The sequence below is a fragment of the Oncorhynchus mykiss genome, chromosome 12, assembly GCF_057628025.1.
Source record: "Oncorhynchus mykiss isolate SJ-2025 chromosome 12, ASM5762802v1, whole genome shotgun sequence".
NCBI classification, from domain to species: domain Eukaryota; kingdom Metazoa; phylum Chordata; class Actinopteri; order Salmoniformes; family Salmonidae; genus Oncorhynchus; species Oncorhynchus mykiss.
The window spans coordinates 48,865,472-48,890,090 of NC_143033.1; the positions used below are offsets into that span (position 1 = coordinate 48,865,472).

Genomic DNA, 24,619 nt, shown 5'->3' on the forward strand with positions numbered 1-24,619 from the left:
TGTTCAGCACCGCTCTTCCTTTTTGGAGTACAATAGTACAATGTGTAGGTGCCTTATTTTGCAAAGAGGGAGGGAACTCCTGTCTCACTTTTTTCATGGTGCCGGCAAGATTTTTTTTCTTTGCAAGCAACTTGTTCGCCAATGACAGTGAGCTGAAGGAATTGTCCATGGTGACATTTCTCCTCTTGCCAAGGTAAGGTTCCACAAGCCTTATCACCACATTCTCTGACACTAGCTCACCTGCTGCCAAATGTGGATATTTTCCCAGATATTGGCAGTTCAGCATGTACAATTACACAGGTTCTCACTGTGTAGCCTACTCCAAGTAGGCCAGAGTAGACTGATAACATACCATTTTTAGATTATAATCAGAACAGATCAGTTCAGTAAAATGGTCCGCCTTGTTCTTCCTTCACAACTGGTGATTATATAATTAAGCAATAAGGTCAGAGGGGGTGTGGTATATGGCCAATATACCATGAATAAGGCTGTTCTTATGAAAGTCAAATTTTATTGGTCATATACACATGGTTATCAGATGTTACTGCGAGTGTAGTGAAATGCTTGTGCGAGTCTAGCGAAGTGCTTGTGCACGCAGGCTGTGGTATTTTGGCCATATACCACAAACCTTCGAGGTGCCTTTTTGCTATTATAAATTGGTTACCAACATAATTACAGCAGTAAAAATACATGTTTTGTCATACCCGTGGTATACTGTCTGATATACCACAGCTGTAAGCCAATCAGTATACGGGGCTCGAACCACCCAATTTATAATTATGCATCGTTTGCTTCCCCTCGCTCAAACTTTACTTAATTTATTTAATATGTTGTTATAGTATGTGTGAAATTAGTTTTGGTATAATTTATGTAAAGTTTTGAGGCAATTATCCAGGTGATTATCAGCTGGGTACTGCACTTTCAACTGTCGGGAGAAGGAGGGGGAACGGGGGAAAACCATTCAAAAATTGACATGATCTCCTAAAACTGGTTATTACTCCAGTTCTGTTTGCGATATTAAGATTCTAACACTGACAGTGCGTTATATCGACTTACTTAGGATAAGTAAAGAACGGAGGGGGGCATGAGTAATATATTTTTTTAATTCATGAGCAGTCAAAATGACTGCTTAAGCGCTTCTAGTGTTAAAATAAATTGCTAAGAATGTGAGATTAGGGTTAGAGACTTCCCTAGCGGGTCTCGAACCCAGGCCACCAGCACCAATGACGACCACCCTAACCACTGTCAAATGAAGGGATATCTCTCGGGGATGTGCTTATTGGGCCAGTATATTTCGGCCAAAACCCTAAATCCTGACCCCCCCTCCCTAGTAGGGTGACTACCCTAGCGGGTCTTGATCCCAGGCAACTTGCACATAGGCACTTGTGTAGATCTGAAACAACTTGATATGTGTAAGCAATATGGTAAATGCCATTTGAAGTAAATCTCAGCTCTGTTAAAAGTACACTCAAGAAAAAAAATATATTGATCATAGTCATTCATAAGTATTAAAACAGGTTACATTTGCCCCACCAACATTAGACAACTTTACAGAAAGCCCTTAAATTTACATTGATGTTACTTAGCAGACACTTATCCAGATCAACTTACAGTTTTGATTGCATACATCCTCAGTTTGGAAAATACATGGGCAAGTCTTTCCGGTGGCTTATGGAGAACACCCTGTACCTCACCAAGCAGGTGAAACAGGAGGAGGTGATGGGGCAGTTCAACCCATTGGGCGACAAAAAAAAATGAACTGGATGATCCTGTCCTGGGTGATGTCTGGACACATCTGGGAACTTGGCAAACAATTGTGCCTCAGGGAGCAAGTTCAACAGGGACATCAATGTCAAACTGGACTTGTTCCAACGCATGCAACGGTTCACCAGGGAGGGTGTCTCGGAGAGACATCCACTATACAACTCCTTCTGCATGTTCCTGTACACAGCCTTCACTGTGGAAGACCAGGCTGACCTAGAGAAGCTGAAGGAGGTCTACATCTGTGGGATTTTCCCTGCTAACCCCAACAAGCAGCACATCCGGGAGCACTGTAGGACTAAGGTATCACATCCAAGAGAGCTGATGAAGAGAGTGGAAGATGTCCTAAAACACTTCTACCTACACAAGGACCCCAACGATGTACTGCTCTTCAAGCCGTCGATGCTGAAGATGTGGAGGATCCAGCGTATACACATCCTGAGAGGCTGCCTGAGTGACCCTGCAACTCAATCACATCAAGGGTGAGGGGGCGACTGTGCCCATCTGGAACCCTGTCAGGGAGGGCTAACATTTTCATCAGGCTCGGTGAGTGACAGGTAACCGTGTCTAAACCGAGCCGTTCCAGGCCCAGGGTATGACTGGAGTGGCACGTTGGAATTTCCAGAGGTTGGTTGACCTGTAGCAGCCTAATGTGGTTCTACCTGCTGTTTTTGACCCATTGCTGACGGTGAAGCTGAACATGGCCTCTGTGAAAGTGACAGGGCAGGCCAAGTATTCAGCGATGCACGTCTCCAACAGGGACACAGGAGAGAGGTTTGGACTCCAATACCCGGAGCCAGGATGTCAACCTATTCAGCTCTGCTGGGACAAGCACACGGATCCTTACTCCTGTGGCTGTAGAGCCAGACCAACCTCCAGCAGCTCAGCCACTGTCATGCATGAATTACTCTGGCCGAGTTGTGGTGTTCAGTGGCCCTGCAACTCCTGCTCCTTCCACAGTGGCCATGGAGGGAGACATCCCTCAGGTAATCCAGAATGATTTCACTCACTCAATTTACTCACTCACTCACATAGTTTAGCTCCATGATAATTTTCCCTAAAGGTAATTGGGCCTCTATTTCAGGAAAGGACATATATCCATAACCTTCTGGCTCTGGCGGCTCTACTCTCTACTGATACTGATCCAAGCACAGCAGCGCAGGCCCAGCCCTTACTGGTTGCCCTTTTCCGCTCCTCTTTGGCACCAGCTCCTACAACAACAAAAGAGGATTGCTCTGAAGAGTTCCTGCTTGATACAGGTCATTCATAGTCTATCAAATCAAATCAAATCAAATGTTATTTGTCACATACACATGGTTAGCAGATGTTAATGCGAGTGTAGCGAAATGCTTGTGCTTCTAGTTCCGACAATGCAGTAATAATCAACAAGTAATCTAGCTAACAATTCCAAAACTACTACCTTATAGACACAAGTGTAAGGGGATAAAGAATATGTACATAAAGATATATGAATGAGTGATGGTACAGAGCGGCATAGGCAAGATACAGTAGATGGTATTGAGTGCAGTATATACATATGAGATGAGTATGTAAACAATGTGGCATAGTTAAAGTGGCTAGTGATACATGTATTACATAAAGATGCAGTAGATGATATAGAGTACAGTATATACATATGAGATGAATAATGTAGGGTATGTAAACATTATATTAGGTAGCATTGTTTAAAGTGGCTAGTGATACATTTTACATCATTTCCCATCAATTCCCATTATTAAAGTGGCTGGAGTGTAGTCAGTGTGTTGGCAGCAGCCACTCAATGTTAGTGGTGGCTGTTTAACAGTCTGATGGCCTTGAGCTGTTTTTCAGTCTCTCGGTCCCAGCTTTCATGCACCTGTACTGACCTCGCCTTCTGGATGATAGCGGGGTGAACAGGCAGTGGCTCGGGTGGTTGTTGTCCTTGATGATCTTTATGGCCTTCCTGTGACATCGGGTGGTGTAGGTGTCCTGGAGGGCAGGTAGTTTGCCCCCGGTGATGCGTTGTGCAGACCTCACTACCCTCTGGAGAGCCTTACGGTTGTGGGCGGAGCAGTTGCCGTACCAGGCGGTGATACAGCCCGACAGGATGCTCTCGATTGTGCATCTGTAGAAGTTTGTGAGTGCTTTTGGTGACAAGCCGAATTTCTTCAGCCTCCTGAGGTTGAAGAGGCGCTGCTGCGCCTTCTTCACGATGCTGTCTGTGTGGGTGGACCAATTCAGTTTGTCTGTGATGTGTACGCCGAGGAACTTAAAACTTACTACCCTCTCCACTACTGTTCCATCGATGTGGATAGGGGGGTGTTCCCTCTGCTGTTTCCTGAAGTCCACAATCATCTCCTTAGTTTTGTTGACGTTGAGTGTGAGGTTATTTTCCTGACACCACACTCCGAGGGCCCTCACCTCCTCCCTGTAGGCCGTCTCGTCGTTGTTGGTAATCAAGCCTACCACTGTTGTGTCGTCCGCAAACTTGATGATTGAGTTGGAGGCGTGCGTGGCCACGCAGTCGTGGGTGAACAGGGAGTACAGGAGAGGGCTCAGAACGCACCCTTGTGGGGCCCCAGTGTTGAGGATCAGCGGGGTGGAAATGTTGTTGCCTACTTATCACCAACAAACTTATGTGTGCGGGCAGTAACTAATTCTGTCTCATGCACACACACACACATAATGTAGGTTAGTGTATAGTGAAGGCATTGTCATATAAAATAATATTGTGTGATGGACAGAGCCCATGAAAACTGCAATTGATGGGCTCCTGTCCAAGCACCATGGGGAGAAAGACAACCTGATGTGGGCGGATGAGGATTATGATTCCCTGGTTCAGAGTACATGCATTGACCCAAACAGCACGTAGAGTCACGTAGAGTAGGCCAGAAGGCTAAACTGGATAACCTAACCTCTATCAAAATAAAAAGATGGCGGAGCCGCAAAAGTTCTTCTGTGCAAAGGTGTTTATTTACAAGTGATTCCGGAACAAAAAACAACAGTACTGCCATCAACGTCTACCTTATGGGACAGCTTAAAAACAATGCTGCCCCATCCACAGCTCAATCCAAAAAATGCCCTCCTTAGAGACTGGAGAGAGGCTCCTTTTGTAGGGCTAGCCCCTCCCCTCAGAACAATTAACCCTAATTAATTAATCAATTAACAATACAAACCTACATTTTCCATGAACTAAACATACTAAAGCATATACATTGCAACACGGTTTTAAACAATATCACAACATAACATTTACAACATTACATCACTACTGACAATATCTTTCAATATGCCCATATGCATTAATGAGCCATTTGGGACAGGCACTATAAAGCCAACCCAATTCCCTTAGCTCGGGTCCTTTTCCAGCATACCCGGAAGCTACAGAGATGGAGAGAGAGGAACAGAACAAACAAACAATGCGCTCATCCACAACATTGATAAGTATAATAATTATTGTATCTCTCAAATATGAGCATTGACAAGTGTGAAATGCCTGCACCAAGACAGAAGTTAATTTGTGTGTCGATCCACATTGTTAACTTATGGTATAATGGCGCAGGGAGGAGTGATGAATATGTGTGTGCGTTAAAGAACCAAATGCTGCCCGCGGCCAGTGACGGACTTCTACGTCACATTACCTTCCTCCTCTCCTGAAGCGACCATGTTCGGGAGCCTTGATAGGTAGTCCGCAGTAACGTTCTCTTTTCCTGCCTTGTGACGGACACAGAACCTGAAGGGCTGGAGCTCCAGATACCACCTGGTCACACGAGAATTCCGGTCCTTCATGGTCTGGATCCAGGTCAGTGCTCTGTGGTCCGTGTGCAGGTCAAATTCCCTCCCAAGAAGGTAGTAACGGAGGCTATCTAGGGCCCACTTTATAGCCAGGCACTCCTTTTCGATTGTAGAATACCTGGTTTCCCTGGGCAACAGCTTCCGACTCAGGTACAGCACAGGAAGCTCTTCTCTTGGCTCCCCTTGGGCCAGTACAGCTCCAATTCCTACAGCCGAAGCGTCCACCTGCACGAGAAATCTCTTCTTAAAATCAGGGGTCTGGAGAACAGGGAATGAGCACAGTCGTTTTTTCAGTGTCATGAAGGCTTCCTCACACTCCTCAGTCCACTTCACACGGTTGCTGGCCCCCTTCGAAGTGAGGTTGGTCAGAGGGACAGCGATGGTCGAAAACTGTGGAATGAATCTCCGGTACCACCCTGCCAGACCTAGGAAGGACTTCACCTGTTTCTTGGTTCTGGGTTGAGGGCTATTCCTGATGGACTCCACTTTCTCCACCTGAGGCCGAACTTCACCCTTACCCAGCTGGTACCCCAGGTACTTTGTCTCCTGTTTCGCCCACTCACACTTCAGGAGGTTAAGCGTGAGGCCTGCTTCATGGATCTTCCCCAGGACGCTGCTAAGATGCTGTATGTGCTCCTCCCAGGAGTGGCTGTAGATCACCACGTCGTCCAAGTAAGCAGCACAGTAATCGTCACAGTCCTGGAGGACCTTGTCCATCAGCCTCTGGAAAGTCGCAGGGGCCCCATGAAGGCCAAACGGCATGACCTTGAACTGGAACAGGCCCATTGGCGTCCGGAATGCAGTGTAGGCCTTGGATTGTTCATCCAGGGGCACCTGCCAGTACCCTTTGCAGAGATCCAATGTGGTGATGTAATGAGCTCTACCTATTCTCTCCAGTAAGTCGTCAATGCGGGGCATGGGATAGGCATCAAACTGGGAGATGGCATTCACCTTACGGAAGTCCATGCAGACGCGCAAAGAGCCATCCTTCTTTGGGACAATGACAATAGGGCTGCTCCATTCACTTGAAGATGGCTCGCCAACATCCATCTCTATCATGGTGTGGACCTCTTCCTTGAGGGCTACCACCAGCCTCTCAGGCACACGGTAAGGATGCTGGCGGACAGGGTTCTGGCCAGGTTTCAAACGAATGTTTCAAACGTGTTCCAGGACTTTGGTTCTTCCTGGTCTCTGACTGAAGAGGGCCGGATACTTGCCAAACAGCTGCTTCAGCTCATCTTGCTTGTCTTCTTCCAGGTGAGCCAGTATGACTTCTGCTCGTTCTTTCCATGCCTCTGTGACCCCATCCGACTCATCCTCTTCTACTCTGCGGACCAGAAAGGACTTTCCTTTGGAGAGTTCCTCTTTCTCCTCCCAGGCCTTGAGAAGGTTCACATGGTAGGTTTGCTTCTTCTTACCCTTGTCCGGGTGCAGCACCTCGTAGGTCACTGGGCCCATCTTCCTCCCGATTAGGTACGGTCCTTGCCATTGCGCAAGGAGCTTGCTGGTAGACGAGGGAAGGAGGAGCAGGACTTTCTGTCCTGGCTCAAACTCTCTGTGGCGAGCGTGCTGGTCATAGCCTCTCTTCTGGGCCTTCTGGGCTTGCTGAAGGTTTGCTCTAGCTTCCTCTCGGTACCGTTCCAACCTGTCTCGCATCTGGAGGACATACTGGACAATCCCCTGTCCTGAGGTAGCTACTGGGGAACCTTCCCAGCACTTCTTCAGCAGGTCCAGTGGTCCTTGCACTGGCCATCCATAGAGGAGTTCGAATGGCGAGAAACCTGTCGATGCCTAAGGCACCTCCCTGTAAGCAAAAAGCAGAAAGGGTAACCACTTATCCCAGTCTTTACCAGTGTCAGCCACAAACTTCCTCAGCATGTTCTTGAGCGTTTGATTGAATCTCTCTACGAGCCCATCCGTTTGGGGATGGTAGGGAGTAGTCCTCAAGCCTTTAATGCCCAGCTGTTGGTGGAGTTGAACCATCAGTCGCGAGGTGAAGTTTGTCCCTTGGTCCGTCAGGATTTCATCTGGGATTCCTACACGAGAGAAGAGCTGAACAAGAGCACTGATTATTTTTGGAGTAGTTATGGAACGGAGTGGGAAGGCTTCTGGGAACCGGGTGGCATAGTCACAGATCACCAATATATACTTGTAACCTGCACTACTCTTCTCCAAGGGTCCAACAATGTCCATTGCAATTCTCTTGAATGGGGTAGAGATAACTGGCAGTGAACATAAAGGAGCCCGTTCAGACCTACGGACAGCACTGGTTTTCTGGCACGTGGGGCATGATTTGCAGTATTTTTGTACATCAGTATACATGGAGGGCCAAAAGAAACGGGAGCCTAGCCTAAGATAGGTCTTATGTCGCCCTAGATGGCCTGCCCATGGAACTGTATGTGCAAGGTTGAGAACAAGTGGTCTACAGGTAGATGGCACCACCAACTTCCTGCTATCTGCCTCTGACCCAAGGTAGAGTATGTGGTTGTCTACTGTGTAAATCCCCCCACATGAAGATTGACTGTCCCCAGCTAAGGCCTTGTCAAACAAACATTTCAAGGTTGCGTCAGACTTCTGCAGTGTAGCAAAATTTTGTGGAACATCCCATTGCACCTCTAACCCAGACACATCCGCTACAGGTACAGGGGTTCCCACATACTTCTCAAGACGCCGCTGGCGGCGTGACTTTCTGGGCCCTTTGGTTCCCCCCTCGCACCGACTATCACACAAGTCAGGCAGAGGTTGTAAACCAGCTTTGGCCTGGGCACGAGTGACAACTGAACATGCCATCTGAACATCAGACTGGCAAACTGACTGCTCATATAGCTGACCCCCCACACTTCCCAACAGATCAGAGAGTACAGGCACATCCCTCCCCAAAATCATCTCAACAGGTAGCTTCTCCATTACCCCAACTTTGAGGAGGTATTTCTGACCCTGAATCTCAACTGTGAGCTCAGCTGTGGGCTGCTGTGACTGGTCACCATGGACACATTGGATCAGTGTCTGATAACCATAATCAATGTCATTAACAGGTACATTACCTTTTCTGATCAATGACAGGGAACTGCCGGTGTCAATCATTGCAGTAAGACTTTTACCATTCACTTTTACAGGCACCAAGCATGACCCTTCCCGAGTCTGTCTATTCTGAACACCATCCCCCTCTCTGGGTACATAACAGTAACCTGAGAGCTTGGATTTACGTAGCGGACACATTGAAGCTTTGTGCCCCTGCTGCCGGCAGTAAAAACAGGTCAGACCCCTCCCATCAGAGCGAACTGCATGATCCCTTACCTCCCTCCCAGACACATAACCCCCAGAGTTACCTCCACCATCTCTGGCGTTTCTGATGTCCCTTGTGTCTCTGAGACTCCTTGGAGCGGGTGCTGCAGGTTGTGGTGGGCCCCCTTTACGTGCATTAAGATACTGCAGTGCAAGCTTGGCCGCCATAAGCCCGTCCTTGGGCTTGTGCTCTCGGACCCAGGTTCGAATGTCGTGTGGTAGAACTTGTAGAAGTTGCTCGAGGATGATGACCTCCCCGATTTCGTCCTGTGTCTTCTCCCCCGGTCGAACCCATCGTCGGTAGAGACCCTTGAGGCGGTGGTATGTCTCTGTCGGTGACTCACCCGATGGCGTTGATGCAGCTCTGAAGCGTTGACGGTAGGTTTCCGGTGAGATGTCAAACTTCACCAGCAGCGCTTCCTTCAAGTCCTTGTAGACATTGGCCAGCCCCTCATCCATTGCTGTGTAAGCCTCTAAGGCCTTGCCCGTGAGCAATGGGACAAGCCTGCAGGCCCACTCTACCTCAGGCCACTGCCACGTCTTAGCCATGCGCTCAAACCTCAGCAGGTAGTTTTCAATGTCCTCCCCCTGCTGGTATGAGGGCATCTTTGGCTCCTTCCTCAGGAATGCTGGAAGATGGACGTTAACACTGCTGGACTGGTCTCCTGGTGCTGGCCTCATTACTGCTTGGGGTGCCTGCTGTGGAGTTGAAGTCCCTGCTGCATCGAGCCTTTGTCGTCCTGTTGTTGGAAGACCCAATCTTGGGTTCTCACTGACGAGTTCCGCCTGGTGGGGAGCTGTGAGGATAGATTGGCGTAGGCCACGTAACTCCTGCTTGAGGTCTTCGTCCCTACTCTCAAGGCAGGTGAAAAGTTGCTGAAAAAGGGTTACCATGGTTGGGTGTGGTTCTGGTCCCCCAACTGCTCCTTCAGTCAGCAGCTCACCCAGTTCTAGTTGTCTTTGGCCCTGCGGTCGGGCTCCTAGTTTTTCATACTTGACCTCTTCTTCTCCAGACGATTCCATGGTATTCCACCCCGGTTCAACTTCAGGTACCTTTTCTGACAGTTGCTGCTGTTGCTGAGAACGCAATCCTGTACGCATTCCTTTACCTCTCTTGTTGGAATTCACTGATTTGCGGTACGCCATCCCACCACTGCCACCATATGTCACGTAGAGTAGGCCAGAAGGCTAAACTGGATAACCTAACCTCTATCAAAATAAAAAGATGGCGGAGCCGCAAAAGTTCTTCTGTGCAAAGGTGTTTATTTACAAGTGATTCCGGAACAAAAAACAACAGTACTGCCATCAACGTCTACCTTATGGGACAGCTTAAAAACAATGCTGCCCCATCCACAGCTCAATCCAAAAAATGCCCTCCTTAGAGACTGGAGAGAGGCTCCTTTTGTAGGGCTAGCCCCTCCCCTCAGAACAATTAACCCTAATTAATTAATCAATTAACAATACAAACCTACATTTTCCATGAACTAAACATACTAAAGGATATACATTGCAACACGGTTTTAAACAATATCACAACATAACATTTACAACATTACATCACTACTGACAATATCTTTCAATATGCCCATATGCATTAATGAGCCATTTGGGACAGGCACTATAAAGCCAACCCAATTCCCTTAGCTCGGGTCCTTTTCCAGCATACCCGGAAGCTACAGAGATGGAGAGAGAGGAACAGAACAAACAAACAATGCGCTCATCCACAACATTGATAAGTATAATAATTATTGTATCTCTCAAATATGAGCATTGACAAGTGTGAAATGCCTGCACCAAGACAGAAGTTAATTTGTGTGTCGATCCACATTGTTAATTTATGGTATAATGGCGCAGGGAGGAGTGATGAATATGTGTGTGCGTTAAAGAACCAAATGCTGCCCGCGGCCAGTGACGGACTTCTACGTCACAGCACCCTACCACAATGCAACATATCTCCAGGTATGTAAAACATCTGGCCAAGCGAAAGAACACCAGCTCAGCACTTAACACCAGCCAAAATAAGCTCCTGGAGACACAGCAGCTGTGGCAGTGTCTTACTACAGAGAGTGAAACGGTCAGTGTCCCAGTCACACCCATCCCACCTTCTCCAGTATACCCACCAGCGGTGGGTCCTCCCCAGGATGCAACTCTGATGGTGGGTCCTCCTCAGGATATCCCTATGACCCAGGCCTCAGTTGAGAGGATGGTGAAAGAAATCTTGGATAATCAGCAGTAGCAGCAAAAAAAGTAACATAGGAACTGTTTAGCATGTGGCCAGCCAAAGTTCCGCTACCTCGGTGATGGCTCCATCATTCATTTATTTCATCAGACTGGAGAGGTGAACAACTTCTACTGCTCTTTAAATGTTTCATGTTTGGATGAAAAACGTACCCAAATGAAACTGCCTATGTCTCAGGCCCAAAATCTAGAATATGCATGTACTTGTCAGATTAGGATAGAAACTCTAAAGTTTCCAAAACTGTCAAAATATTGTCTGTGACTATAACAGAACTGATATTGCAGGCGAAAACCTGAGGAAAATCTGGAAGTGCTGTTTTTCCTGAAAGCTCTCTGTTCCATTGCATGCCTTGCCTCCATTTAAAGGGATATCAACCAGATTCCTTTTGCTATGGCTTCCATATGGTGTGAACGGTCTTTAGACATAGTTTCAGGCTTTTATTTAGAAAAATGAGAGAGAAAGATCACATCGCGTCATTGGATGGCTGGGTGCCAGCAGCGTTTTGCATGCGCCAACAGAGTGGAGCAGACATTTTCTCTCTCTCTCCTATGGAATAAGCTATCGTCCGGTTGAAATATTATCAATTATATATTGTAAAAATAACCTGAGGATTGATTATAAAAAACGTTTGACATGTTTCTACAAACTTTACGGATACTATTTGGAATTTTCGTCTGCCCCATCATGACCGCTCGAGCCTGTGGATTTCTGAACATAACGAGCCAACCAAATGGAGGTATTTTGGATATAAAAATAATCTTTATGGAACAAAAGGAACATTTATTGTTACTGGGAGTCTTGTGAGTGCAAACACCCGAAGATCATCAAAGATATGCGATTCATTTTATTGCTTTTCTGACCTTCGTGACCAATCTACTTGGCTGCTTGCTGTTTGTAATGTTTTGTCTGCTGAGAGAGATGTCCTTACATAAACGCTTGGTATGCTTTTGCCGAAAAGCTTTTTTAAAATCTGACACGCCAGGTGGATTAAAGGTATCCCAGACATAAGCAGCAGATGGCCTCACAAATTCAAGAATGCCATTTGAGGAGTTTGCTGCTACTACCTTTCAACGAGAGCTGGAGGCCTCAAAGTAGAGGGGGACTGTGAGGAAGGAAAAAACTGAGGAAAGAAAAAAGAGAAAATTCTCAGAGAAGCATCCCTCCGGCCGTCTGTGCAGGTTCTGCCACCAGCCGCTGAAGCATGGCCCCAACAGTCCTCACATCCACACTGGCTTACCTGGAGTGGCAGGAAAATATATCTACTGCCCTGCCAAAGAGTTTTCCCTGATGTTCCATCAGTTCGCCTTTTATTTCGACATAAATATAACGTGAATATGTACTAAATTTGGAAAATAATTGCTATAGTTAGTGTGAAAAAGTTTGTCCTGTTCTCAGTGTATATATTATTGTTCATTGTTATTTTGTGCAAATGTTGTACAAAGACTTCCATTTTATTCTAGTTACTGTAAATATACCCTAAATTATAAACAAATTGCTATAGTTAGTGTTTGAAAAGTTTGTTGTAGACATGGTTGTATTTGACATTGTAATGCCTATCTTGTTTATGAAGACAATATCAAGAAAACACAGTCATTGCTTTACTTTCAGGTGGAAAACTATTTATTTGTACAAATAAAAAGCAATACATTAAACAGAGCTTGGCATATAACTGCCAATGCAGAATATTGACTTCAGATTTCGCTTTTATTGACCTACGCAGAAGATGATCAGAGTGAGTCCGCTCCTGTCCTCTACAATTATTTAGCCTGAGGGAATAAACTCAATTATAATAAAGAATGAAAGACCAAACATTTTTATAGGCTGATTAACATTCAAAACTATCATTAGTAAGTTGTATAGTAAGTGTACCAACTTCCGAGGGAATAAACTCTCATGTTTATTTTCATAAAATTATCATGGGATTCATGATTTAAATACTGTGTAACAAGTATTGTAAATACTCAACAAGTAGTGTCCTTGGAGGGGATCAAATCATGTCTCAAAAGCAGGCAGAAAGGGTCAAATAAGGTCGCATAAATTGTACCACAGCCATACACGACCAGCCTTTTCATACAGGTACCCCATGGAAATCAAAACCACAGCCCTGGCATTGCAAGCACCATGCTCTACCTACTGAACCACACAGAAATATCAATTGTTTAAATAAGGAAATTAAATAAATTAGGAGAGAATAGTCCAAATAACTGATACACGCCGTGAACCAAAATAATGGCTTGAACTAAGAGGTTGTGAGTTAAAATCGCAGGTGAGGACATTTTGAATAATAATTACTGAATAAATGAACATGCACACGTTTTCAAATCAAATGTAATTTGCCACATACACATTCTTGTGAATAAATACTATGGCGAGTCAGCCAGGAGTCGAACCTAGAACCTTCTGATCCGTGGTCAGACGCGGTATCCTGTGAGGATCCGAATGGGTCAGATCAGCTTGGCAATGGATGACAGTAACCAGACCCTCTCTCACCCACAAAGGGGAGGAAGGAGCTACTGGCGGGTTGACAGCTAACACCCTGTCGTAAATTAAAAGGAGAGGAGAGAGAACATCCCTCTCCAAAATCCACACAGGAATGTTATTTTGTCTACACAGTCTTCCCGCCGAAACTCTAATAGTTTAAAAGTGAATACTGGAACAATAACTCTAACATAAGAACGTGGGGAGTGGTCAGAGATGATCTTTAGAAAACTAATGTCACATTGGTTTTAATTTTGTGATGTCATTAAAAGTGTTATAAAGGAAATACTGTAACTTAAAGTATAAACACTACATGTACTAAGTCTCCATCCTTAACGTTGTATATGAAATATGAAAGTAGGAAAGTATTTTTGCTGAGATAGGAATGTGATTTTAGGAGCCATAAGAGCATTTGTCTTCTATAAACTTGGTACAGTATGTAGCCACGCCCCAAGTGAGGTCAGAGAGCGTGTCAGCCTGACGGAACCGCCCATGTTGACCAGAGTGTATAAAAGGATTGGTGAAGAATTTAACATTAGACCAGAAAAAAGTGTGAAGAGGTAGCTACACGTTTGAAATGGTTGGAACTATGAACCTCAACACAAGGTGAAGAAAATAAACTCACCTCCCAGACCAGGAAAGATGGGGAGCTGCAGCCCATGTCTAAAGTGGTTTGAACTCTAAATATCAACACGAGGAAGAGGCGAGAAACTCCCCTCTCACACAATCACTGGTACAGCTGATTAGCTGTACTAAGAAGAGTATCTAATAAAATGAATTTAACCTGTTGTGACTAGGGGGCAGTATTTTCATTTTTGCCGTAGTTGCCGTAGTAAACGGGATATTTTGTCAGGACAAGATGCTAGAATATGCATATAATTGACAGCTTAGGATAGAAAACACTCTAAAGTTTCCAAAACTGTAAAAATATTGTCTGAGAAAAATCCAATCCGGAAGTGCCTCCTGTTTTGAAAGCGCTGCGTTCTAATGAGTCCCTATTGAGCAGTGAATGAGCTATCAACCAGATTACTCTTTCTCCGTATTCCCGAAGGGGTCTACAGCATTGTGACGTAGTTTTACGCATTTATGTTGAAGAATACCCGTAAGTGGCTACATTGCGCAAGTGGTCACCTGATGCTCCCAGAGAGATTCTCGCGTAAAATACAGAGGTAGCCATTACTTCAATCGGTCCTACTTAATAACTAATTGTCCCGATGGATATATTATCGAATAGATATTTGAAAAACACCTTGAGGATTGATTATAAACAACGTTTGCCATGTTTCTGTCGATATTATGGAGCTAATTTTGAATATTTTTCGCCGTTTTCGTGACTGCAATTTCCGGGCAATTTCTCAGCCAAACGTGAAGAACAAACGGAGCTATTTCACCTACAAAAAAAAAAAGGAACATTTGCTATCTAACTGGGAGTCTCGTGAGTGAAAACATCCGAAGCTCATCAAAGGTAAACGATTTAATTTGATTGCTTTTCTGATTTCCGTGACCAAGTTACCTGCTGCTAGCTGGACAAAATGCTATGCTAGGCTATCGATACACTTACACAAATGCTTGTCTAGCTTTGGCTGTAAAGCATATTTTGAAAATATGAGATGACAGGGTGATTAACAAAAGGCTAAGCTGTGTCTCAATATATTTGTGATTTTCAAGAATAGGAATATTTTCTAGGAATATTTATGTCCGTTGCGTTATGCTAATTAGTGTCAGGCGATGATTACGCTCCCTCATGCGGGATGGGGAGTCATTAGAGGTTAAGTGGGACCACTGTACTATTCTCACCACCCAATGGCAACCATCGACACGGCTTGCTAGCGAATCTTCAAAGGAGCATTGTCCAGAGTGAACAACAGTCGAAGAGATGGGTCCGGACCCTTTCGGACAATCAGAGCCTGCTGAAAGGCCCATCACCCTTCCTAAGGAGGGCTGGTCCAACAGCGATAAACGGTAGGGACCTTTTCCTGATGTATTAAGAGTGTATGTTTATTCTGTGCTATCATTTAGTTAGCTAGTAAATAAAGAATTAATTAAACCAATTTGTGTAGTACTGAATCATAAGTAAGGCTGAGGTTTTGCAGATGCAGGAGGTAACGACTGTTCAGAATGATGATATGAGACGAGGTTATGATTAATACGTTGACTGTTTTATTGATGTGATAATAAAGTACTTTAGAGTTTAATTGGGTCACAATTAAACACAGTTAGTTGATTAGATAAATAACAGTCATAAGAATAATGAAAGTAAAGTCACGACAATGTAATCATGTGCAGTATGTCAAAGTGTGTGACATTTGTACACTACCATTCAAAAGTTTGGGGTCACTTAGAAATGTCCTTGTTTTTGAAAGAAAAGCAATTTTTTTGTTAATTAAAATAATGATCAGAAATACAGTGTAGACATTGTTAACAGTGTGCTCCTAATCTCAGCTCGTTACCTGTATAAAAGACACCTGGGAGCCAGAAATCTTTCTGATTGAAAGGGGATCAAATATTATTTCCCTCATTAAAATGCAAATCAATTTATAACATTTTTGACATGCGTTTTTCTGGACTTTTTTGTTGTTATTCTGTCTCTCACTGTTCAAAAAAACCTAACATTAAAATTATAGACTGATCATTTCTTTGTCTGTGGGCAAACGTACAAAATCAGCAGGGGATCAAATACTTTTTCCCTCACTGTATATATATATATTACACAAATGCTTGTCTAGCTTTGGCTGTATATATATACAGTGGGGAGAACAAGTATTTGATACACCTGCCGATTTTGCAGGTTTTCCTACTTACAAAGCATGTAGAGGTCTGTAATTTTTATCATAGGTACACTTCAACTGTGAGAGACGGAATCTAAAACAAAAATACAAAAAAATCACATTGTATGATTTTTAAGTAATTAATGAGCATTTTATTGCATGACATAAGTATTTGATACATCAGAATAGCAAAACGTAATATTTAGTACAGAAGCCTTTGTTTGCAATTACAGAGATACGTTTCCTGTAGTTCTTGACCAGGTTTCCACACACTGCAGCAGGGATTTTGGCCCACTCCTCCATACAGACCTTCTCCAGATCCTTCAGGTTTTGGGGTTGTCGCTGGGCAATACGGACTTCCAGCTCCCTCCAAAGATTTTCTGGCTAGGCCACTCCAGGACCTTGAGATGCTTCTTACAGAGCCACTCCTTAGTTGCCCTGGCTGTGTGTTTCGGGTCATTGTCATGCTGGAAGACCCAGCCACGACCCATCTTCAATGCTCTTACTGAGGGAAGGAGGTTGTTGGCCAAGATCTTGCGATACATTGCCCCATCCATCCTCCTCTCAATACGGTGCAGTCGTCCTGTCCCCTTTGCAGAAAAGCATCCCCAAAGAATGATGTTTCCACCTCCATGCTTCACGGTTGGGATGGTGTTCTTGGGGTTGTACTCATCCTTCTTCTTCCTCCAAACACGGTGAGTGGAGTTTAGGCCAAAAATCTATATTTTTGTCTCATCAGACCACATGACCTTCTCCCATTCCTCCTCTGGATCATCCAGATGGTCATTGGCAAACTTCAGACGGGCCTGGACATGCGCTGGCTTGAGCAGGGGGACCTTGCGTGTGCTGCAGGATTTTAATCCATGACGGCGTGGTGTGTTACTAATGGTTTTCTTTGAGACTGTGGTACCAGCTCTCTTCGGGTCATTGACCAGGTCCTGCCATGTAGTTCTGGGCTGATCCCTCACCTTCCTCATGATCATTGATGCCCCACGAGGTGAGATCTTGCCTGGATCCCCAGACTGAGGGTGATTGACCGTCATCTTGAACTTCTTCCATTTTCTAATAATTGCGCCAACAGTTGTTGCCTTCTCACCAAGCTGCTTGCCTATTGTCCTGTAGCCCATCCCAGCCTTGTGCGGGTCTACAATTTATACCTGATGTCCTTACACAGCTCTCTGGTCTTGGCCATTGTGGAGAGGTTGGAGTCTGTATTATTGAGTGTGTGGACAGGTGTCTTTTATACAGGTAACGAGTTCAAACAGCTGCAGTTAATACAGGTAATGAGTGGAGAACAGGAGGGCTTCTTAAAGAAAAAGGTCTGTGAAAGCCGGAATTCTTACTGGTTGGTAGGTGATCAAATACTTATGTCAAGCAATAAAATGCAAATTAATTAGTTGAAATTTATACAATGTGATTTTCTGGATTTTTATTTTAGATTCCGTCTCTCACAGTTGAAGTGTACATATGATAAATTACAGACCTCTACATGCTTTGTAAGTAGGAAAACCTGCAAAATCGGCAGTGTATCAAATACTTGTTCTCCCCACTGTATATAAATATATTAGGACTGGAATCTGCCATTTATCCCCTGTTTGATAACAACAAAGAGACTCAAATCAACCAATATGTCTGTTTTGTGATTGAGAACCTCAATGTCAGACTTTCCTTGCTTTAGTAACTGACCAGAGACCCCAATAGCCTATTATTCTCTGATGCATTACACTGGTGACAGCCTAAAGTAAACAAACGTTTGAATCTCCCCACTGGCCATTGCCCTCTGGGCCACACCACAGATTGGCTGACACTTTGTTGTGATGAAGGGTTCCCTTTGAATTCAAGTTCCAAGCCTTGGAAATTGGCACAGAGTAAAGTATATTTCACCTTCAGACATTGGTAAATATTATCAAACCATCCCTCTGACTCAGAAAAGGGCAAAGAGGACTTAAGCAAATAAATGCATAAAGACAAATGAAAAACAACAGCCGCTCCAAATGAAGACTTTTATTGAATTTCCAATTTTCTTGTGGGTCTCTTGCAGGACTCATGATAAAAACAACTAGAAACCATTTATTATTTGACAATGTATCATGATTTTCACTGCCTAGGACATGGGTTGATCAAATTTCACACCGTTCTGTCATTTGGTTGCATGTGTCATGACATGACCCTTTCTTGGTATAGATGGCTTCCCCCTCTCTCACTCTCTCCTACACCCAGGATCTGTTATATCAGGTAGTAAATTCTTGACGGAGACTCTCTCCCCCTGGCCATGCAGAAAGAGAGACTACAGAGTGAACAAAGGATTTCACGTGGCCAGACTCCTAAATCCCCACTATGGGAAAATGAAACTATATGTCCACTTGTGAGAATGTGGGAAGGGTCCATGGACACTTAACCTCTCTGCGAACGGAACCCGCTAGCGGGCTGAAATTCCACAACATACGGTGATCGCTACATAAATAGTAATATTAAACATTCATGAAAATACAAGTGTCTCACATGTATCGAAAGCCTAGAATCTTGCTAATCCAACTGCTTTGTCAGATTTAAAAAAGGATTTACTGCGAAAGAATATGATGCGATTATCTGAGCATAGAGCCCCATAAAAAAAACTATTTTAACCAGCACAGGCGTAACATAATCACAAACTGCATTAAAATAAATTGTTTACCTTGGACGATCTTCATCTGTTTGCAATTCCAATGCTCATTGTTACACAATGAATTATCTTTTGTTTGATAAAATCCGTTTATATAGCCTAACATGAAACATTTTGTGAACCGCTTGTGTCGTGAATTCCGTCTCATTCCATTTTCGACGACACATTCCAGGTAAATAACCCACACAGAACGTGACTTTTCCAGTCATGTTTGGTTTCACTGCAATCAACTGGTTTGTTTGTAACACAATCAAACCTGATGGGCGATTTCGCGGGACATATTGACTGAAAGAAACCGATTTGAAGATAATGACAGTCATGACACCATTGTGCACCAATGATTTGTCCGCTGTTTCGTTGATTGACTGTCTTTTAACCTGTCTACGATATTGGTTCCCAATTGGGAATCAACCCTCCCACGTTCAGCTGAAACGGTGGCGCATGGAACGCAAAAATATTCTTAAAAATATTTAACCTCCACACATTAACAAGTCCAATAGCTCAAATGAAAGATAAACACCTTGTTCATCTAGCCAGCAAGTCAGATTTCTAAAATGTTTTACGGCGAAAACATAGCACATATATATGTAAAACCACCACCAGACACAGCTCATTTGAATAGCCAAAACATGCAATCAACAAACGCAGGATTAAAAAATAAATCGCTCACTAACCTTTTGAAAATCTTCATCAGATGACAGTAATATGACATGTTACACAGTACATTTTTTTTTTGATTCAATAATATGCCATTTATATCCATAAATGTCCATTTACAGTGAGTTCACGTTCAGAAATTACTCAAAAATGCCCGCAGGAAATCTAGGTAGCGCGGCAAGATAACGTAAATAGACATCATAAACTTTGACTAAATATACATGTTCTACATATAGTTAGAAAGATACACTGCTTCTTTATGCAACCGCTTTGTTAGATTTATTTTTAACGTTACAGAAATCGCACACTATTCAATATGCTGAGACGGCGCTCAGTTCCAAGCTACATTTCTACGTAATGTTGGAGTCAACAGAAACACAGATTTAAGCATAAATATTCCCTTACCTTCGATGGTCTTCGTTCAGAATGTTCTGGAAGGCTTCATACTTACCCAATACATCATTTGGTTTCAAGTCTTGCGTCTTTGTATTAGCTACTGCTAATAACATCAGCTGAAATGCACCCAAAACGTCCTCTGGTCCGGAAAAGTTGCGCATCAAAACTTCAAAATTACATATTATATGTCGACTAAACAGGTCAAACTAAGTGCAGAAGCAAGCTTTATGATGTTTTAGACACGCAAAACAAACTTCAATTCAATCGGCCATCGTCTGCCCTTCTCTTGAGTGCTGGAACAAAGGAATGGCTGGGACCAATTCGCGCCCCTACGCACAGCCTATTTTCTCGTGGCACGCACTAATTTCACTCCCATAGGGTCAATTCTCGCGCGATTCAAAGCTCTACTGAAAGAGGACATCTAGCGGAAGAGATAGAAAGTCTCCCCAGAATCATAACTGGTTGGGAAGGGTGGGGGCCATGACGTCAAAGTTGCTCCAACTTTCATGGCCACAAAAACTAGTTTGGAAGAATGCCTGCCCTGTGAGTTCTACTATACTTACAGACATAATTCCAACGGTTTTAGAATCTTTAGAGTGTTTTCTATCCAATAATAATTTTTATTTGCATATATTAGCAATTTTTGACAGATTTTTTTTTCAGTTTACTAGGGGTACCCAATCTCTCCAAAGGGGGCAAATGTCTGCCATATCCTTAACCCAACGACCACTGATCATCTTGAAATCTAGCTGGGTAGATAGCCAATGAGCTGAGCTAAACGGAAATACGCCATGTTTATGTGTTGCAAGACCAACCCATGTAGTAAGCTTCAGCGTAAAGTGAGTCACTTGCTATTGAAGTTTCATACCGGAAGAAGCTACGCATATTACGCACTGCATTGTTTGGTGAACGCGCAGATTCAGCTGTTTATATATCAATCATTATGGCGACTAAGTCAGGGAAAGCTAAATCTAAGTCTAGATATACAGATGTACACACAATTTCAGATTAAATTGATTGGGAAGGTGAGACAGAGATTGTTGTAGGACGCTTCATTTAGCGGTTGTAGAGGAATATTTTTTGAACGGGAGAGGACATCGTTTTGGACTGGCAAGTTCTTATCATGCTAATGCCTTTGTTTGAAATTAATAATATAAAATATTATTTGTAATTTTAATTTTATTTTTTAGAAGCAATATATAAACATGTAATGTCATGAAATGTGAGATGCGTGTCTGCCGCCCCACCCCAACCCACATGAAATAGCCTATTTGAGGCGGTTGAGGAGAGGGCAGGACAACACTGGCCAAAGTGAAATGGAGACAGTAGATACAGCTGGTCTGTTGTAATGTAATAAAGACAGTAGATCTAGCTGGTCTGTCATAATATAAAAGAGACAGTAGATCTAGCAGGTAATAATAATATAATAATATATTCAACCTAATATATTCAACCTTCAACTCTCTATATATATCTGTTTATTATACCTGTTGATACAGGGCTCATGTGAAACTATTCTAACTGAACATTTTCTTTCACAGTGACACTGACTCCGAATGGGAGTCTTATCCGGTGCCCTGTGTGAATTTAAGTATGATCTCTCTAATTCTCTCTTTCTCTCTCTCGGAGGACCTGAGCCCTAGGACCATGCGTCAGGAATACCTGGCATGATGACTCCTTGCTGTCCCCAGTCCACCTGGCCTTGCCGCTGTTCCAGTTTCAACTGCTCTGCCTTCGGCTATCGAACAATAAACTGTTCTGTTTTTACTCTTGAGGTGCTGTCCTGTTGCACCCTCTACAACCACTGTGATCTCCACCCGGCACAGCCAGAAGAGGACTGGCCACGCCTCATAGCCTGGTTCCTCTCTAGGTTTCTTCCTAGGTTTTTGCCTTTCTAGGGAGTTTTTCATAGCCACCGTGCTTCTACACCTGCATTGCTTGCTGTTTGGGGTTTTAGGCTGGGGCTATATAAATATATTTGATTTGATAGAGGACTGAGGGTCTTCCAAATATTGAAAGTGTGCAAATAGTTTCCCATGTTATTTTGTAAATGTATATATTTTTTCATTCATTTTTCTCCATTTATTTTGGGGGGGGGGGGGGGGTGTTAGAATACCATTTTGGTATTTTGTATATAGTTATTTGTTTCCAAATGTATACCTTCACCAATTTGGCCACTTGGGTACATTTGGGCTACTTGTGTGGGACACCTGGGTGACTTCATGATAAATGTCATGTAGCACACTCATTTTGGAAGTTATCATTCTCAAAGTTTGCACAAGTACTGTTGCCCTATTATATTTTTCACTGAAATTGTCCCCATCATCCTATCTGAATGTTTGTTTTATCTTGTTCATTTTAAAGATGATACAAAAAAAAAACGTATGGTTTTTCATTGTTTTATCTAAATCAGATCTGTTGTGTGTTATTCTCCTACATTCAATTCACATTTACACAAACTTCAGAGTGTTTTCTTTCAAATGGTACCAAGAATATGCATATCCTTGGTTCTGTGCCTGAGCTACAGGCTGTTAGATTTGGGTATGTCTTCAGGCGGAAATTGCACAAAGTAGGGGGGGGGGGGGGAGCTGCAAGAGGATAGGGGACAGTTATGTTGAGTGTGTTTCATTTGGGGACGTCAGGAAGGACAGGAAACACACATAACTATAACTCTAAATGTGTACATTTCTCAATGATGGTGTTTGCACCTAATTCTTGTATGAAATAAATGAGTTAACTTCTTGGTGACAGAGTGGCAGTATTGAGTAGCTTGGATGAATAAGGTGCCCAGAGTAAACTGCCTGCTACTCTGTCCCAGATGCTAATATATGCATATCATTGGTAGTATTGGATAGAAAACACTCTGAAGTTTCTAAAACTGTTTGAATGATGTCTGTGAGTATAACAGAACCCATATGGCAGGCGAAAACCTGAGACAAATTCAACCAGGAAGTGGGACATCTGAGGTTTGTAGTTTAATTTAAGTGATTGCCGATCCAATACGCTGTGTCTATGGGGCCAGATTGCACTTCCCAAGGCTTCCAGCAGATGTCAACCATATTTGGAAAGTTGTTTGAGGCCTCTATTGTGGAAGGGTGTCGAATAAGAGCTGTTTCAACAAGTGGACTAGGCTGAGGCCAATCAGTTGTTTACTGCGCGAGCTCACCGTTCCTTATTTTTCCTCTGTATTGTCCGGTTGGAATCCTATTGACGATTTATTATAAAAAGAGCCTAAGGATTGATTGTAAACATCGTTTGACATGTTTCTACAAACTGTAATGGAACTCTTTTGACTTTTCGTCTGGATTTTGCGCTTGCAGATTGTGCCTTTGTAATAGTGAACTAAAGGCACGAACAAAACTGAGGTATTTGGACATAAATGTGGACGTAATCGAACAAAACAAACATTTATTGTGGGAGACCTGGAAGTGCATTCCAGTGAAGATCAGCAAAGGTAAGTGAAGATTTAAAATGCATTTTTCTGTTATTTGATGTGGCTCTGCAATTTCTTCGGATGTTTTGGAGGCATTTCTGAACATGGCGCCAATGTAAACTGAGGATTTTGGATATAAATATGTACTTGATCGAACAAAACATACATGTATTGTGTAACATTGAGTCCTGGGAGTGTCATCTGATGAAGATCGTCAAAGGTTAGTGATTCATTTTATCTATATTTCTGCTTTTTGTTGACACCTCTCTTTGATTGGAAAATGGCTGAATGCTTTCTGACTAGTTGCTGACTTAACATAATGATATGTTCTGCTTTCGTCGTAAAGTATTTTTGACACTGTGGTTGGATTAACTTCTTAAGGTATAGGGGGCAGCATTTTCACTTTTGGATAAATAGCGTGCCCAATTTCAACTTCCTGCTACTCATGCCAAGAATATAAGATATGCATTCTATTAGTAGATTTGGATAGAAAACACTCTGAAATGTCTAAAACTGTTTGATGCATGTCTGTGAGTATAACAGAACTTATGTAGCAGGAAAAACCCAGAGGACTAACCGTTAAGTTTTTTTTTTTTTTTTAGGTCTGTCTGTTCGGTGAGTTCTCATTGGGAAACAATATTTCTTAGGAACTTGTTTTCAGTTCCTACCGCTTCCACTGGATGTCACCAGTCTTTGGAATTTGGTTGAGGTTATTCCTTTGCGCAATAAAGAAGTAGGCCAACTAGGATCTGCGTAACACTGTTGAGAGTTGCGCAAGACTTGAAAAGTAGCTTGGTTTGTTGTCTTCCTGTATTGAACACAGATAGACCCATCTTCAATTTGATCGATTATTAACGTTTAAAAATACCTAAAGTTGTATTACAAAATTAGTTTGAAATGTTTTGGCAAAGTTTACAGGCAACTTTTGAAATATTTTGTAGTGACGTTGCGCAATTTGAAAACGCGTCAAATAAATGGACATTTGCCCCCATTAGTACAAACATGATCTAGCGTCATGGAACAGCCCCTTCCCATTGTTACGAATAAAAACCCCTCCTGAGGAAATCCTCTTCAGACCATGCATACCTCGGTGTAAGCTGAAGTTGCACATATTTGAGTACCAAGACTAAGCAAACCCACAGCTTGAGCTGTGATTGCGGATAGTT

General features: G+C 43.3%; 1 pseudogene; it reads left to right on the top strand.

The window, feature by feature from the left end:
- The first annotated feature begins 1,646 nt into the window (after window positions 1-1,646).
- On the top strand, window positions 1,647-4,612 carry LOC149979202 (uncharacterized; annotated as a pseudogene).
- The last annotated feature ends 20,007 nt before the right edge of the window (window positions 4,613-24,619 follow it).